The sequence below is a fragment of the Talpa occidentalis genome, unplaced genomic scaffold (assembly GCF_014898055.3).
Source record: "Talpa occidentalis isolate TD23 unplaced genomic scaffold, MPIMG_talOcc4v2.1 talOcc4.7, whole genome shotgun sequence".
Lineage (NCBI taxonomy): Eukaryota > Metazoa > Chordata > Mammalia > Eulipotyphla > Talpidae > Talpa > Talpa occidentalis.
Genome location: NW_023605083.1, coordinates 36,608,713 through 36,626,255, shown reverse-complemented (window position 1 = coordinate 36,626,255; position 17,543 = coordinate 36,608,713).

The following is a 17,543-nucleotide window of genomic DNA, read 5'->3' as shown; positions in this document are numbered from 1 at the left end:
TGTTGATTTACTTATTTATTAATCTTATAAATATTTATAAAACTCATATTTTTCGGGATCTGTGCTAGGTACAGGGCATATTGCTATAAACAAAACAAGCAAGTCTCTTCTGTAGAGAAGGAAAATAAATATGAAAAAAAATTCCATATAGCAGTACTGACAAAGTTTTTGAAGAAGAAAACACAGTAAGGTTGTCAGAGAAGGTCTCTCTCATGAAGTTGCATTTGCAGAAACTCCTAAAGGAAGCGAGGGAATGTTCAGTGGGATTCTCTGCAAAAAGAACTGACCAGCTAGAGGCACAGAAAAACTCGGAAGCCTGGATGTTAGATCAGACAGAGGCCATCTCTGGATTGGTTTCTTATTTTTTCTCTTATCTGCAGAGTCATTCCTCTAACTTAATTTTTCTAGAAACTCCTTTTCCTGTGCAGGTTCCTTTTGGTGGCAAGATGACTGCAATAGATTTAGGGAATGTGAGTTATGAACTAATAATCAACTGGCTGGGAGAAAGTGATGCATAGCCTAGCATAGGACTGGGCCACATGCGCCATCCTACAAGACAAGCAAGGGTGATGGAGACTAAATGCAGTGCAGGAACTGAATTCAGAGTGGGTGGTGTCCCCGTGGGGTGCTGGGGTAGAGTTCCCAAAACAAGTAACACACTCAGGAACCCAAACCAACAATTGTTCACCACCCCTTTTAGAATTCCTAACTTTACTCAAAATATAGGAATGTGGAGAAAAATATCAGGTGTGAGGTAAATTCTACATAGACACAATGTTTCAAAATATGTTTCACAGAAAAAGGAAATTGTCAGTATAAATAATTTTTCAGATTCTACTTAGTATACTAAAAATGGTGAATCAAAGAATACTCTCCAAATCATGGCAGCAAATCCCAAACCTACTGGTATGAATGAGTTGTTATGTAGCATTTGTATTCATGATTGATAGGAGGCCAATTGAGCCAAAAAGTCACTGGGTTACTTTAAGCAAGTAAGCACTGGGTTACTTTAAGAGACAGAATGTAAGCGTTATGCATAGAGTAAATTTTGGTAATAATTTTCTAGTATGTAATATATAGTACATACTTTACCATGTAGAGAAATTGCCTCTTGTACATTTTATCCTACAAGCCTTCTTTCCTCCTTATAATTTCTTCTCTCATTCATCAATTAGATTTGCAGTAATAGAGGTAGAACCAACCTATCACACTGATATTACCTGTATGAGTAAGGGGTGGTGTCTACATGGGGAGGCGCTCTGATCTCAAATGATTGGTGAAAATTTTCTCAGAATGGAAAACATGTTGCATTTTGTAAATAAAATATTTTGTAGGGGAACCATCATTTTTAAAATTTTTCCTCCCTTAGCCCATAAAATAGGATCATCAGTCCTTTAGGAAGGTGGGATATTTTGATTTTTTTTTCACTCCACACTCATTACTTTTGATAAAAGTGAATGTGTTCAATAATAGCTGAGTGGGAAGAATAGGGAGAAAAATCCACCATTTCTTGATAATGATTTGTAAGCATCAAATAAAATAGGGAATATTATAGATATATGTTTTAAAGCATTAAATTATGTAGAGTTTTAAACCTATTATTTCATGACAAATGATTCGATTAAAATTCAGTTTTCATAATTCCATATGGATCAGGGATAGATTTTCTAGCTATGTCTCTTTGTGGTGTTTATGTCTACACACCTGATTTTTAAAGTTATAATTGGAATTGGAATTGGATTCTAATCTTCCAAGTATTGTAATGTCATTGTGACTAGAAAGAAGCTATGAATTAAATATCAAGGGCCCAAGAATAATCAGGATAAAATCCTCTTTTTATCCTTGTCCATATCTGCTGTGGAGATTTGGAGACTTAAGAGAGGAGCATCTCTTCACACTTTCCTCTGAGTTAGGAGTAGAGTAGTCCGGGAATAAAATGGAATCTTCCTGATAGCTTCATTTTTTTTTTAATTATTCAGATTCAGTCCCAAAGGGTTACTTCAAAAACAAAAATCTAGCGAGAAAAAATTCTTAACTGGAATAATACAGTTTTTCATATAATTATGAGTGACAATGGCTAAATAAAACATTAGAATTCTAACCGAGATTGAGATGTGCAAAGTAAAATTATGCTCACTAATCTCCATTCTCCTGTTCTGTTGGATGTGATTTATTAGGTGTTGTGGCTGATCTGACTGTTCATTCTTTGGGCTCACATGTTTGTGGATGTCCCTTTTGTGACTGTGGTTAGCAGAAGAGACAGATTTCTCAGCTAGAAAAATATTTAACTTCACAGTGAGTGAAACCATCTGGTAACTGTCTTTCACTTTCTACCTTATTTCATTTAGTATAGTCATCTTATCTTCCATCCATATTGTTAAAAAGGCATGGTTTTTTTTTATCTTTTAACAGCTGAGTAATATTCCATTAAGTACATATGCCACATTTTCTTTTTAAAAAATAATATGGTTATCAAGGGGAAGAGAACACAGAAAGGATAATGTAATAGAACTTTGGTGGTGAATGAGGGAAATGTGTGCATATCAAATATGAAGCTATATTCCTGAAATTACCATTTTATAAACAAGTGGAAAATCAATACAATTTCATTTTTAAAAAGAAAACTACAATTCCAATGAGGGGAGAAATTGCTGGTCACAATTATTTGCTCTCATATTATTAACAGTAATATGATTCATGTCTAATAATGTAGATTCATACATAATAGATTCATATGTAATTCATATTAGATTCATATATAGCTTCATATATAATAATATTCATACATAATAATACTAAGCATGGGGGCAACATGGGTGTGATAAAAGTGATGAATCTTCACTATGCAATGTACTACAGAAATTATCCCTTGTTTCTCATGTCCTCATATGTTTCTCACGGAAATACTAGAATATTCTCTCTCTTTCCCATTTTAAGAAAAAATATAAATTGAGTATTTGCCTTCTAGGAAACCTCTCCCAAGTGCCCCAGACCCTGTTTTCTCTAATTCCTAACAATACCCTTCTTAGTTGCTGGATTTGACTTTTAGATCCTCTCCTCAGTTAATCCTCTCACTCTTTTATTTCTCTTCTCAGTATGGGGAGAAACTATTTTTAACCAGCCTGGTAAATTTAATTTAGTTTAGGAAAAAGATCTGTGCTTATGGAGTCTTTATAAATGAGTATTTTAATTCATGGGGCCCGTGCTTGTATCTTATTTTCCTGACCTTAATTATGAGAAAGTATGTGCTATGGCTGAATGTGTGCCCCCTTCCGTCCCATTGGCTTAACTGCTCTCCATAACCCCCTCCTGCCCCCCACCATGCGGTGGAATTTGGAGATGAGGCCCTTGAGAGATAAGTAGATTTAGATGAGGTCCTGAGGCTGGGGCTTGGTGATGAAGAAGAGACATCAGAGAGCTCATTCCCTGTCTGCCGCATGCTCTGAGGAAGGGCTGTGTGAACACATGACAAGGGGACTTTCTGCAAACTGGGAAGGCAACCTTCCCTGGAACCCAATCTTGTTGGTACCTGGATCTCAGCCTTCCAGTTGCCAAAGATGTGAGAAAATAAATTTCTGTTGTTTAAGTCACCCAAACAAACTCTCCAATGCCTGATACCTTAACCAGTTAAATGGTTTTACATAATTTTCAAATTATGCACTGAAATGCATAGATACATTAAAATTTTGTCATTAACAATTTTAAATGATATTTACATATGTCATTATTAAATGTACATTTTTTTAAAAGATTTATTTATTTATTTATTTATACAAGAACCGGGGTACAGGCCAGATTCGTGGGAGAGTGAGAGGATTCACCAGAGACAGAGTGGGGAACAGAACAGGCAGATTGACCTAAGTATACTGCTGAGGGGAGCAGGGGGCGAGTCAGGAGAGGTCTGCTGCGCCATGTGGGACCCTCTCCATCCGGCTGGGATCGAACCGGCGCTGTAGAGTTTGCAGACAGCTTTGCAGTGCAGTGCTCAACCGTCTGCGCCACCAGGGGAGGCCCATAAATGTACTTTTGATTTATTAACACATGAAAATTCAAGTATTAAAAGTCAACATTTGAGGTAGTCAACATTTGAAACAATTTTAATTGCTTTAAACTTCTTGCCTTCACTTTCTGTGAAGTTACATTAATGTGATCCTTTCAGTCACTTAAAACTTTCTCTTCCACATCCTATTTTAATATTAAGCAAATACCATTAAAACGATCTTTTGATTATTTTTACATGCTAATTTAGAATATATTTGTTTTTTGATAGAAACTTTGAAATTGACTTGAATGCTGACATTCTTAATCCAATGAAAATTTTTGTTTGAAAACAGCACTTATTTAAAATTTGTAATGCTATATGGTCTTAGTGCTGTTCTAATTATTTCTATTTCTGTAGTTATGACTTTCATTTAAATAGGGTTTCATTTATCAAATACCATTTTAAGTATACGTAATTTATAAATGACAAGCAAAGCAGCACACTAGGTTGAATAGTTCTAACATTTTGTAGAATAAAATAATCTCCTAAATTCATAGAATGCACCTTATTTGAAATTAATAAATTATTGCCCACACTATAGCAAAATTTTATTTTATACTTCTGCAGTGAACTGAAACATTCAGAGTAATGTTTGATTATGTATCTGGGTACGATAGCCCAACTAAGTAACAAAATTAGCCATCACATTATGTCAGCTTTCCACTATGACACACTGCTTCTTAGATCATATGATTATGTCATATCATAATTGGTGAGATGAAGGACTACATAATGAAACAGTCGCCATAGGTTGATAGGGCTGGTGAAGGAGTCATTGATTTGTGCAGTGCTCAAGTTCACAGTTACCAAGTGGAAGAATAAGAATTCACACCTCATCTGTCTGACAGCAAACCTCATTCTCTAACCACAGGATGTATTGTCTTTCACATCCCATCTCTTCAGGTGATTCACCACTGCACTTAATAAAGTGAAACTTTCTTATCTTGTAAATACCAAAGGAAGATTCAGGTTACTGGAACACACAGTATGTCTTCTGAACCTCCTGTTTCACAGAGGTAGAATTTTGAGGGCATGTGGAGAGAGAAATAGGGGCACTTGAAAACTCACAAATCCTGGTGGGCCTCTCTGATCAAGTCTGGATCCAAACTGAACTGCTCTAAATTCTCCTTTCTTCCACCCAGGCTAAAAAGTGTTTTCAGTTAGGGAGTGAGATCCTGAGATCCTGAAACGATGGGAGCCTCCCAACCATGACAAGTTGAAAAGATGGCTAATTGTTTTTTTTAAAAGAAGATTTATTTATGTATATAAGAGCTGGGGTACAGGCCATAGGTGTGGAGTGGGGTGAGAGGATTCACCAGAGACAGAGTGGGGAACCAAACAGGCAGACTGATTGAAATACACTGCTGAGGGGAGCAGTGGGCAAATCAGGAGAGGTCTGCTGCACCATATGGGTTGCTCCCTGGCCAGCCTGTGATCAAACTTGTGCTGCAGAGGCTGCAGATAGCTTCACAGTGCTGTTGTTAACCTCTTGTGCCAGTAGGGTGGCCCAAGACAGATAATTTTTAAGAAAAATGGAATCATGGAAAATCTTTGGTGAGGAAATTTGATGAAAGAACAGAAAAGTTGCCATCATATTTTCATTTAAAATAAAGATTTGTGGGCCTCCGCGCTGGCGCAGCGGTTGAGCGCTGGGTTGCGAAGCTGCCCGCAGCCTCTGCAGCGCTGGTTCGATCCCCGGCTGCTCCCCGGCCACTGGAGGAGGGTCCCACATGGCACGCAGACCCCTCCTGCCGCCCGCTGCTCCCCTCAGCAGTGTACTTCGGTCCTTCTGCCTGCTCTGCTCCCCGCTCTGGCTCTGGTGAATTCTCCCACCCTCCCGCGCTTCTGACTGTACCCAGTGCTTGTATAAACAAAAGAAACAAACAAACATAAATAAATAAATAAAAACATGCCTCTATTAACAAAAAATAATAAAATAAAATGAAGATTTGTGACACACTGTTTCTGAAATCATTTCAAGTGCGTTGGAAAAGTACATTTTTTTTTAAGATTTATTTATGTATACAAGAACTGGGGTACAGGCCAGAGGCACGGGAAGGTGAGAGGATTCACCAGAGAGAACAGGGGGCAGAACAGGCAGACGGACTGAAAACACTGCTGAGGGGAGCAGTGGGCAAGACAGGAGAGGTCTGCTGCACCATGTGGGTATCTCTTTGGCTGGCCAGGAATCGAACGGATGCTGCAAAGGCTGCGGATGGCTTCACAGCACTGCACTCAACCCACTATGCCCCTGGGGAGACCTGGAAAAGTACATATTTTTATACATGTGTTAATGTGTTACTTTTATGGGTTCATGCTATATAATCAACATGTTCATGCTTTCATTTCTAAAGCCAAACCTCCTAAAGTATCTGTGCTTAATGTACTGATATTAGCAGAGTGCATATTTGACAGAATCCTTAGATACTTAATCTATTTGTCATTGTGGAGCCCTGTGACAATCTCTCTATCCCTTAATTATCTCCCTCTAGTATTATATCTGAAAGGATACTATTTCATTTTGAGTGAAAAACATTATAAAAGGTTTATTGTCAGGTCATTATAGGAAATCTAGTGAATATTTTCTCAGAAACTATGGCTACTCGGTACCGAGATATAAACATTTTAGTTGATAACTAAACTGTTTCTGTTTTCATAATTTCCAAACAGAACAGATCTCCACAGAGCATATTCTAATTGCATATCAAAAGTTCCTTGTTAAGAGAGACCATAAGGAACACCATATTTTAAACAATTTTGCATAAGACCACGTGACTATGGAAATTACTGTATGTTATAGAAAACAATTCCAAAATGAAAGTAAGAGAGCTATATATTAAAGCTGAGAGCTTTACCTCTTAAAGCTAGAAGTGAGCTTCTAGTAATTACTGCTTAAAGGAGTTACATCATGGAAATTAGGTCAGGTATGGTTTAATTCACCATCTTTGTATATGTCCATTTCAGTGTTATATATGTTAAAAGTACTAGTGGCTATTGTAAATTATATTTACTTTTTGTATAGAAGTATCAATAAATGAAATGAAATCTGACTTTAAAAAAACTACATTATGCTCACATTTATTGCCTTTGATCACAGCCTGGCCTTTGATGTGTGACAATCTCTCTATCCCTTAATTACCTCCTTTTCCTGCTTCCCACATTGGAAATTCCAATGTGTACTTTGATGACTAAGTACAATCCACCTACTTCCATTCATTCTCCAAAGTATAAATGCTTCTCAAAAGCAATGACATCTCTTAGCTTATGCATTTTAGAAAAAATAATTATGGCTGTGGGCTTCAAACACTGTTTTTCTGTCCTTTCTAGTGACAAAACTTTTAAGCCTAGATTCTTTCTCCATCTTGAGTATAAAAATGGGCCATAGTTGTAGTATCCCCTTTCCTTTGGCCTTTGCCTGCAACTCTTCAGCCATCCTCCAGCCCTGCACAAAATCCTCATTCAGGGGATCACTCACATGTGCTTCAGACTAGCCCAGACAGGTACCATATGGCATCTGTCAGACATGGCTTTCTTACCTACTAGGCGTCTCTGCTTATCCCGGGCACCAGTGCCATAGCCACTTTTGCTCTGCAGCGTTGGCTGTGTATCAGTGTGATTGCTGGGCACTTCTGCCGCTTTCATTCAACACTGCCATGTCTGCCAAGACCTGCTGACATCACCTGCCAGGCGCAAAGTGGACCACCTGGCACTGTAGCTTCTGCCATCTCTTTCTAAGAGCTGCTGGCAAAAAATGCTGTAGATTTAAACCTATAAAGTGGTCTGTGATAAAATGGGGGAGGATGAACCCCACTTCAGTTTTAATATTTCACTCTGACAGAGGGATTTTAAAGTATCTTGCTGTTTATTATTGAGATTTACTGGTATTTGTCCATTTCTCACTCAAAGCCCCATATTGGAGATCATGACAGTTTGAACATGGTCAGTTTTGGATAACAAAACTTACCAGAATGATTTGATGCATGACATGGGATGAAAAGAGAATGAATAAATTCTTTATTTGTTTGTTTTGGGTTAGGTTTTCTCAGCAGGCCCTGAGACAAATATTTGTAAGTAGATCAGTTTTAAGTCGAAAATAGAGAGTAGAGAAAGCAGAAGCTGGAAAGGAAAGGTGTGATTTAGGTAAAATCTAAGCTCCAGCTTGATTTCATGTGGAGTTCTGATGTGCAAATTATACCTCAGGTATTTCCAAAGAGGAGCTGTGTTCTTTTTTTTTTATTTTTTAAAAGATTTATTTATTTATTTACACAAGCACTGGGTACAGTCAGAAGCACTGGAGGGTGAGAGAATTCACCAGAGTAGGGAACAGAATAAACAAACTGAGAAAATACACTGCTGAGGAGCAGCGGGCACGGCAGGAGAGGTCTGTGCGCCATGTGGGACTCTCGCTGGTGGCCGGGGATCGAACCGGCGCCGCAGAGCCTGCGGGCAGCTTTGCAGCCCAGCGCTCAACCATTGTGCCACCAGGAGAGGCCCAAGGAGCTGTGTTCTTATACCTTCCATCAGTCGTTGGCCAAGGCTGCCCTGGAGCCTGCATGGAAGAAGTCAACTTTCAAGCATTCTCAGCTGTCTCGATAGGCCGTGACTCCACCTAGACAAATTTTACCTTCTGGATGTTAAACAAGTCACTATTAGGGCATTTACAATAGTGGTCTTTGCTAGTGACTTTTATATTGTCTTTATGAAAATTATTTTACTTGTAAAATATTTCAGTCACACAGCGAGAATTAATAACACAGATACCCGTATTCTAATTAATATTTAAATCAATATAAACATTTGATCACGATTGGTTGAGCTATTATTTTTCTATCAAAATGGAAAATGTTAATAATTCACCTACAGTGTCAGATTCCATTTCCACTAAACCTCCGTGTAATTTCTTTTTCTGCAGGAGGCACATAATATTAGATTAGATTTTTTGGTTGATTTTATTGCATTTGTATGTAGAGATATACACATACAAATATTACCACATTACATATATCTTTCCACTACTCACTTGTTGCACTCATTTTTTTAAAAGATTATTCCTTCAATACTTTTAGATCTAATTTATTCATTTGAGAAGCTGTATAGAACAGTGTTTATAACATTTCCTGAGATACACAGCCATGTTGTGTTCCTGCTTTATGTCAATCAGTACAGTGCCATTGGAAACTTTGCCTGCTGAATACCTGAGCAAAGACTTCCTGTAGCAGGTGTGGTCTTACTAGGTGGTGATGCATGCATAGCTTCTCTCTTCTAGGTTTATTTTTATAAAAATTTTTTCTTTTTTTTAAGATTTATTTATTTATACAAGCACTGGGTATAGTCAGAAGCACGGGAGGGTGAGAGAATTCACCAGAGCCAGAGCGGGGAACAGAACAGACAGACCGATGAAATACACTGCTGAGGGGAGCAGCGGGCACGGCAGGAGAGGTTTGCACGCCATGTGGGACCCTCGCCGGTGGCCAGGGATCGAACCAGCGCTGCAGAGGCTGCAGGCAGCTTCGCAACCCAGCGCTCAACCGCTGCGCCACCAGGGGAGGCCCTTTAAAAATATTTTAAATCAACTCTTCACTCACAAATTAATTTATAAATTTTCTCAAAAACATTCATTTTTAAGGCAATGTGCTACTTAATGGTCCTGATGTATCATCCTTAAGCTAAAGGACAATCATGATTTAAGTTAACTAGTGTGTTTTTTCATTTGATAGCTTTTTTTTTTAACAGAATCTAAACTTCACTTGCTGTGAATTGTTACGATAGCATTAAGAATATGGAAACACAATATTAAAATTGAATTAGCTGTGAACTTGGAGGTGGCAAACACCTTTCAAGTTTGCTTTCACCTTTTACTCTTAGCATATTTCCTAAGGCAGAATGCTTTTTTATGATTAGCCATATGTGCATTTGATTTTCTTTCCCTTACCCACGAAATAAATTTGAACATGTGTGAGATAAATCTGTCTTCAGTATTTATATATAACCCTCCAACTCTCACCTTCATCCCTAAAACTGCTGTGGTTAGAAATGGAGAAGTACACTTTATAGCAACTCCAAATTATTTCTCAGAAAAATCTGTCTTTTATAACAATATGCTCTTTGAATTATGGTGATATTAGGACTTTCTCAGGTATAGACATTGTAGGGTACAAGCCACCAGATCACCCATAATCCACCACTGTGCTTCCTTCTCTCTGTTTCCACTCCTTCCTTTTCCCACCAACCTCCCCACTTTGGATGCTTCAGCTCAAGGGTTAGCTTTAAGGTTGTCTTTCTCTGGTTCTTAGTTTGGTTTCTCCATATTCTACATATTAGTGACACTATCAGGTATTTATATTTCTCTTTCTTACTTATTTCACTTAGCATTACCTCTTCCTAATCCATCCATGTTGTTGAAAATGGCATGAGTTTATCTGTTTTGACTGTGAGTAGTATTCCATTGTGTATGTATATCTATATGTGTGTGTATATACACCGCATCTTTGTAATCCACTCATCTGCTTTTGGGTATTTAGGCTGTTTCCACATCCTGCCTATTGTAAACAGTGCTGCAATGAACATGGACATGCACATTTCCTTTCAAATTAGTGGTTTTGTGTTCCTTGGGTAAATACCTAGCAGTGGAATTGCTGGGTCATATGGAAGATCCGTTTGTAATCTTTTTTTTTAAGCTTTATTTATGCATACAAGAATTGGGTACTGGCCAGAGGTGTTGAGGGTGGGGGGGGGTGTGAGAGGATTCACCAGAGACAGAGTGGGGAGCAGAACAGGCAGACTGAACTGAAACACGCTGCTGAGGGGAGCAGTGGGTGAGTCAGGAGACGTCTGCCACGCCATGTGGGTCAGCTCCCTGGCTGGGGATTGAATTTGTGCTGCAGTGGCTACGGATAGCTTCATAGGTTGCATCTTAACCCCTTGCACCACCAGGGAGGCCCCTCATTTGTAATCTTTTGAGAAACCTCCATAATCTTTTCCATAGGGGTTGAACCAGTTTTCATTCCCACCAACAGTGTAATAGAGTTCCTTTTCTCTGCATCCTCACTAGCATTCATTGTTTCTGGTCCTTTTGATAAATGGGGCATTCTCAAAAGTGTGAGATGGTATCTCATTGTGGTTTTGACTTGCATTTCTCTGACAATAATGTGCCTGTTGGTCATTTGTATGTCTTCTTTAGAGAAGCCTATTTTGTTCTTCTGCCCTTTTTTAAATTGAGTTATTTTTTTTCTTTTTGTAGAAGTGTATGAGTTCTTGTAAATCTTTGATCTCAATCCCTTGTCAGATATTTGGCATACAAGTATTTTTTCCCTCTCAGTGAAGTGTCTTTTTGCTTTGGTCACAGTTTGTTTTGCTTTTTAGAAGCTTTTTAGTTTTATGTAGCTCCATTTGTTTATGATCTTTTTTTGTTTTCCTGCTGCTGGAGTTGAATCAACAAAGATATTCCTGAAGCATGTGTCGCAAAGTGTTTTGCCTATGTTTTCTTCTATGTATTTTATGGTTTCAGGTCTTAGGTCCAAATTGTTTATCCATTTTGAATTGATTTTGTGTCCTCAGTGTATATTTGTAGATGCTGACAATCATAAAATGTCCTCAAATACAACATAGCAATATAAGGTACCAAGCTTTTGTGGTGATATATTCTCTAAGGCTTTCCCTTTTGGTATAGATGGGCTTGGTATTGTGTTGAAAGGGGTATAACAGAGAAAAGGGACTTGCTCTGTTATTTGAATTAGAACTAATTATATTTTGTGAACTGTTGTCCTCAGAGTCAAGCTTGGTCTAGGGTGCTATCTGATTCTCAAGGCAGAAGGACCTACATGTGGCCATCCAAATCACCACGCTTTCCACTGTCTCATGGCCTCTGTGTTAACCTTATTTATCTCAGAATTTTTGAGTTCATTATTTTTGAGTTCATTATTTTAGAGTTCATAATTTAGAGTTAATTATGCAGTGAGCATAGATTTTAATTGAAAGAATTATTGAAGAGTGAAAAATAAACATCATTTCATGTATACTATTTATTAAATGGTAAGTCCCACCTCTAAAAGGTTAGTAGGTAGTTGTCATTCCCATTTTGCAGATAAGAATGTTGAGACCCACAGAGACCATTTGTCTAAGACCACAGAGTTTGGTCCTAAATTCAGTTATTTCTGGTGGTGTTCACGTTTTAGTATTATGTCACAACAAACCTTGGTGACATAAATTCTAATTAGGATCTTGAGTGTCTCCCAACCTCTCATATTACATCAGCAACCTTGACCCTGCTATGGTATTGAAATGGAATTCTTCCACTGTGTCATCTTTCTTGTTTTCTGACCTACATAGACAAAGTCATGCTGCTGGGACAGGATTTAAGGACAGCCACATTACACTTCTCTAGAGACAATATGGTATAATATTTAAGAGCCTAATCTAAGCTCGGATTCCCCACCTCTTTCACTGTTACTAGTGTGATTATACACAAATTAACTTCCATTCTTCATCTGTAAAATAGGAATAATCACAGCACCCACTTTACAGATGTGCGTGTTTAGAGGAATTACAGAGCACCTGAAGAGAGTGCTTGCCATACAGTAGGTGTTTATTCACGTGTCCAATAGTATTGCAATTCCAGTTTTGAAATATTGTGATTAGGTACTACACACTCAGGCATAGCTTCTCTAAGGGATGATGCTTGCCTGGATGGTTCAATTTTTTTTTTAAGATTTATTTATTTATGCATACAAGAACTAGGGCACAGGCCAGAGGTGGGGGAAGGGTGAGAGGATTCACCAGAGACAGAGCAGGGAAAAGAACAGGCAGACTGACTGAAATACACTGCTGAGGAGAGCAGCAGATGAGACAAGAGAGGTCTGCCTTGCCATGTGGGTAGCTCCCTAGACAGCCAGGGATTGAACTTGTGCTGCAGAGGCTGCAGAGAGCTTTGCAGTGCTGTGTTTAACCCCTTGTGCCACCAGGGAGGCCCTGAATGGTTCAATTTGTATACCAGGGTCATGCTTCTGAGAATTTCTTCTTCTTCATGGATTTTAAATTATTTTCTCCTACATTTCTGGTTATTAAAATCTGACATAAAATACAAAATCTGTACAAAAAATACTCCAAATGACACATTGCTTTGAAACAATAATCTTGAGAGACATTGTCACCTAGAATCTCCTCTTTCTCTGCTTCAGCCATATCTTCTTCCTCTTCCTCTGCCTTGCCCTCCTCCTGCAACAACTTCCCTTTCCTTAGATTTCACCTTCAGTGCAACATCTACAAGTAGTGTGCAGAGGTAAGCTATCTGGCAGAATAAAATATTGAGTGTTATTTCTTTGAGATCTCATTGTTTTCGCCTGTACTTCACATGGCTTTAAAAGCCAACAATTGGCAGAATTGAGAATCACATTTATAACTGAAGTGGATAAAGGAAATAAAGTTTTCCCAAAACTTACCCCAAGTTAAAGTAATAGCTAGTAAACTTAAGTAGTACTCAGGAATTACTGCAATGTGGTTCTGTTGCTTAATGAAATAGGCCTGTTTTGACATCTACCTATTTCATGACTCTGTTCTGTGATGCACAGATTAAAACAACTGATGACATTTCCAAAGGAGGTGGCAGAGAGAATCTAATTTTCATATATCATTTAATAATGGAGATAATAAAACATACATCTAATCACACAATCTTATAAAATTTCCTTTCTTCACAGTGGAGCCTTTGGGTTCACTTCCTCATTGCTTCTTCACCACCCTGCACCCTGCAATTTGGCTTATTTTTTTATGAGTTCTTTCCATTAAAACATAAAACAGACAACTCTGAGAGCATTAACAATTGAACTGCACAGAATGATCATTGGAGAGACAGATTTTAGTTGTAACAATGGAGTGTCCATCCCACAGCTCAAACAATGAGTCATTCTCTGTCCCCAATCTCTGTCTTTTGGTGGCATATTACTCTGCTGACCATTCTCTTTGGCAGGTCTATCTGCCATTTTATCTCATTTGTGATTGTGTTTCATTCACCTCAGAAAGTATGCTTTTTAGTTGTCCACCACATTTTTACTCTCTTCTTCACTTATCATATTCTCTTCAGTGACTTCACCTGTTTTCCTTGGTTTAACTGACCTTTATATCCTGGTAACCTTGGATTAAATGTCTCCAGGCTTCATTTCTCTGCTTAGAACTGGGACCAATGGAAACATTCCAGCAAATATAAGTTGAACTATATAATATGTTGAAAGTCTTAAAAAATATATAACTAATATAAACTATTTCTGATTTTGTAACAGGGATTTGTCTTTGTATCTGTCACAGTGTAACACATCTCTTGTTAAGGACTTATTGGATACATATTGGATAAATGAATTTAATTTCTTAAATTCTTATAAAATGCAAGAGAAGCTGTTCTATTTGTTTGAATTATTGAGTATAAATTTATTAACATTAAGTATAAATCTTAAGGAAAAACATCTCATAAATTAAAAAACTTTCATCATTGTTTATAAAATACATTAGTAGAGCACTGTGTGCCCCTGAAAAATGTGCCATGTGTTCCCCACAAGTTCTCAAAACTGTAATTCACTATCCAGCTGTTCTGTGGTTTATGTAAATTACATTTCCTGGAAGAGCTTACAGCTGTAATCAATCAATCACTCAAAAGATCAGTTAGTGCAGTTGAGTCAATAATGCTCTCAGTCAAGTCAACAGTCCACATCTCTGTTTTCATTACTGATCTGTGATCCTGGAAATGATTTCATGTTTGTTGTGCCTCATACTTTCTTATTTTTAAAATAAGACCTTAGCTAATGTTGACAAGATTACATAAGATATAGCTTTCTAAGGAAAAGAGAACTTACATTGGTAATTAAATTATGTCATTTAGGATAGCTTTGCTATACTTATGAACTTAATGGGATTCCAGTAGTAAGAATATCAATCCAGTGATATGATATGCTGGGTGATTTTTCAATTGTTTCCCCACAAATTCCTAAAAATAAACCAATGAAGTAGGTAATACTACTCCTACTTGGAAATGAGGAAACTGCATAAGGAGTCTGAAAAGAAATGGTGAGCACCAAGGGAGAGTGGGTGAGGAGTGTTGATAGTGGGGAAGGAGAAAACCAGATTAAAATGGGTTAAGGGAAATTTGAGGAGTAAAGAGCTTCCTGAAAAAATAAGTGGTCCATGCAGTTAAATATCAAAGAGTAATTATGTAAGATGAGCTAGAGAAGTGATTCATTCTTTGATAGAGGATTCTGGTGAACTTGCTAAAATACATTCATTTTAGTGGGAGGCAGAAGAAGGGACCGGAGTGCTAGAGGTGAAGGAGTAAGTGGGAGATGAGGAATCTGATCAGCATCTGCACACCATCTGGGTCAACTTGATGCAAAGGTAAGTCATGAGGGTGAAATTGCTCAAGGAAGGCAGCTTCTGGATACAGTTTTCATTGTGGTTGTCATCACATTTGAGCGGGTTAGTTTTAAGAGTGATATTACTCAAAATTTTTATGATACCAGTAAGAATCAGAAGGAGGGGAATGAAAAATAAATAAGTTTAATAATGGAGAAGGACCTTATAATGGTAGGAAGGTGTTGAACCTCAGACACTGAAGACCAGACAAAGGGCTCAGTTTCAGAAAAGGGTAATAAAGTATAAAATGTCAGGAGTAGAAATATATATTTAAAAAGTAGGTTGGGGGCCTCCCCGGTGGCTCAGCAGTTGAGTGCTGGGCTGCAAAGCTGCCTGCAGCCTCTGCAGCACCGGTTCAATCCCCAGCCACCAGCAAGAGTCCCACATGGCGCGCAGACCACCCCTGCCGCGCCTGCTGCTCCCCTCAGCAGTGTATTTTGTCAGTCTGCCTGTTCTACTCCCCTCTCTGGCTCTGATGAATTCTCTCACCACCCCCCTCCCCCCATGCTTCAGACTGTACCCAGTACTTGTATAAATACATAAATAAATCTTTAAAAAAAATAAAAATAAAAAGTAGGCTGGTAAATTGGAAAGTTGACTTTTCTTAGGGAAAAAAGAGAAGCCCAGTATCCTGGGATCTCAGAGTCTGATGGTGTGATTATATACCTTGTGCTAAACATCAGCAAATGGGGATCTTAGGGCCTCTGCAACATGATATATTAGGTAATCAGGGAAAAAACTCCATGGCAGTTAGGTGGAGACATGGCAAGTGAGTTGTTAAGGAAGAAGTAACTCAACTGGCCTGCTTGGATTGCTGAAAATCTCATCATCTATCTATCTTTAGGACCAGTCCTTGGTAGGCTCCTGGAAGATACATCCTGAGGCCTTGGAATAGGCTGTCTGAGAACACTTTTCATATGAGCAGTAAGTGTGACCTGGGGTTTGAATAGCTAAGTCCTATCATGTGGTTACTGCTTACACCCCCAATAAAAATCCTAGAGACTAAGACATGAGTGAATGTCCCTTATTTGGCATCACTTTGCCCCTGTTGTCAGCTATTCCTGTTGGAGAGTGTAACGGGGCAGGAATGAACACAGTGCAGGTTTTCTGATTCCATGCAGACCAGGTAAAGGAGGAATCGGAGTCCTCAGTGGTTTTTTGTAGGTCTTTTATTGGGGTTCACCAGACATATGGCAGGCAGGGGTGCCGGGGGGCTGGGAGGCTGGCAGTCCTCCTAACCCCCAGCAAATCCTCACTATCTGGGCTCTCCGGCCTTCTCTCGGCTTCTGCTTCTCTTGCTTCTCTCGGCTTCTCTTTCGGCTTCTCCTACCACTGGGTGAAGGGGTGGCCTGGCGGGCTGGGTGGCCGCGTCACCTGCCTCTGGGCTTAGCCTCGTCCCTGTGCCGAGTCCACGTACCCCCTGCGGTTGCCAGCCAAGTGGGGGTGCTGTGTGGCTGGGCGTTTCTGGCCTGGAGAGCTGGAACTTTGCACATGGCATATGGGGTTGTTCCTGCTACAACTGCCCCCCAACCCTGTCGATCACTACTGCTGCTGGCGTCCCCGTGACGCCGCCCTTAAAAGGCCAGTCTCTCAGCCCAGGTGTACCCACTTCAGGTGTCCACCATCAGGCATGCATTCAGGATCACAGGGTTCCCTCATCTATCCTGATGGCGGGAGGGCAGAAAAGCCTGATACCTTTTACCTTACCCTACAGAGAGTTAACTGTGTTCTCATGCGACTCCACCAGGAGGGAAAACTTGGGACTTGGCTCCTGTTTTTTTCTGGGCCTTCACTCCATGCACATTATTCCTTTTTAGATTTTAATTTCTATCCTTTTACTGTAGATACTTTTACCATCAGTATAACAGCTCTCCTGAGTCCTGTGAGTCCTAGTAAGTTACTGAGTCTGAAGGTCACCTTTGGAACCCAGACTCAAAAGTCAGCATTATTTACTATTCTTCAAAAGGTGTGGCCTTACAGTTTAGTCACTTGATTTATTATTTATGAATGAAGCGTCCAGTTTGGCCCAGGCACTGCACTGGAAATAGAACATATACTGATGAGCCTGTGTCTGCAGGTTAACCTCGCAAAGCTTGAAGAGCTGTAG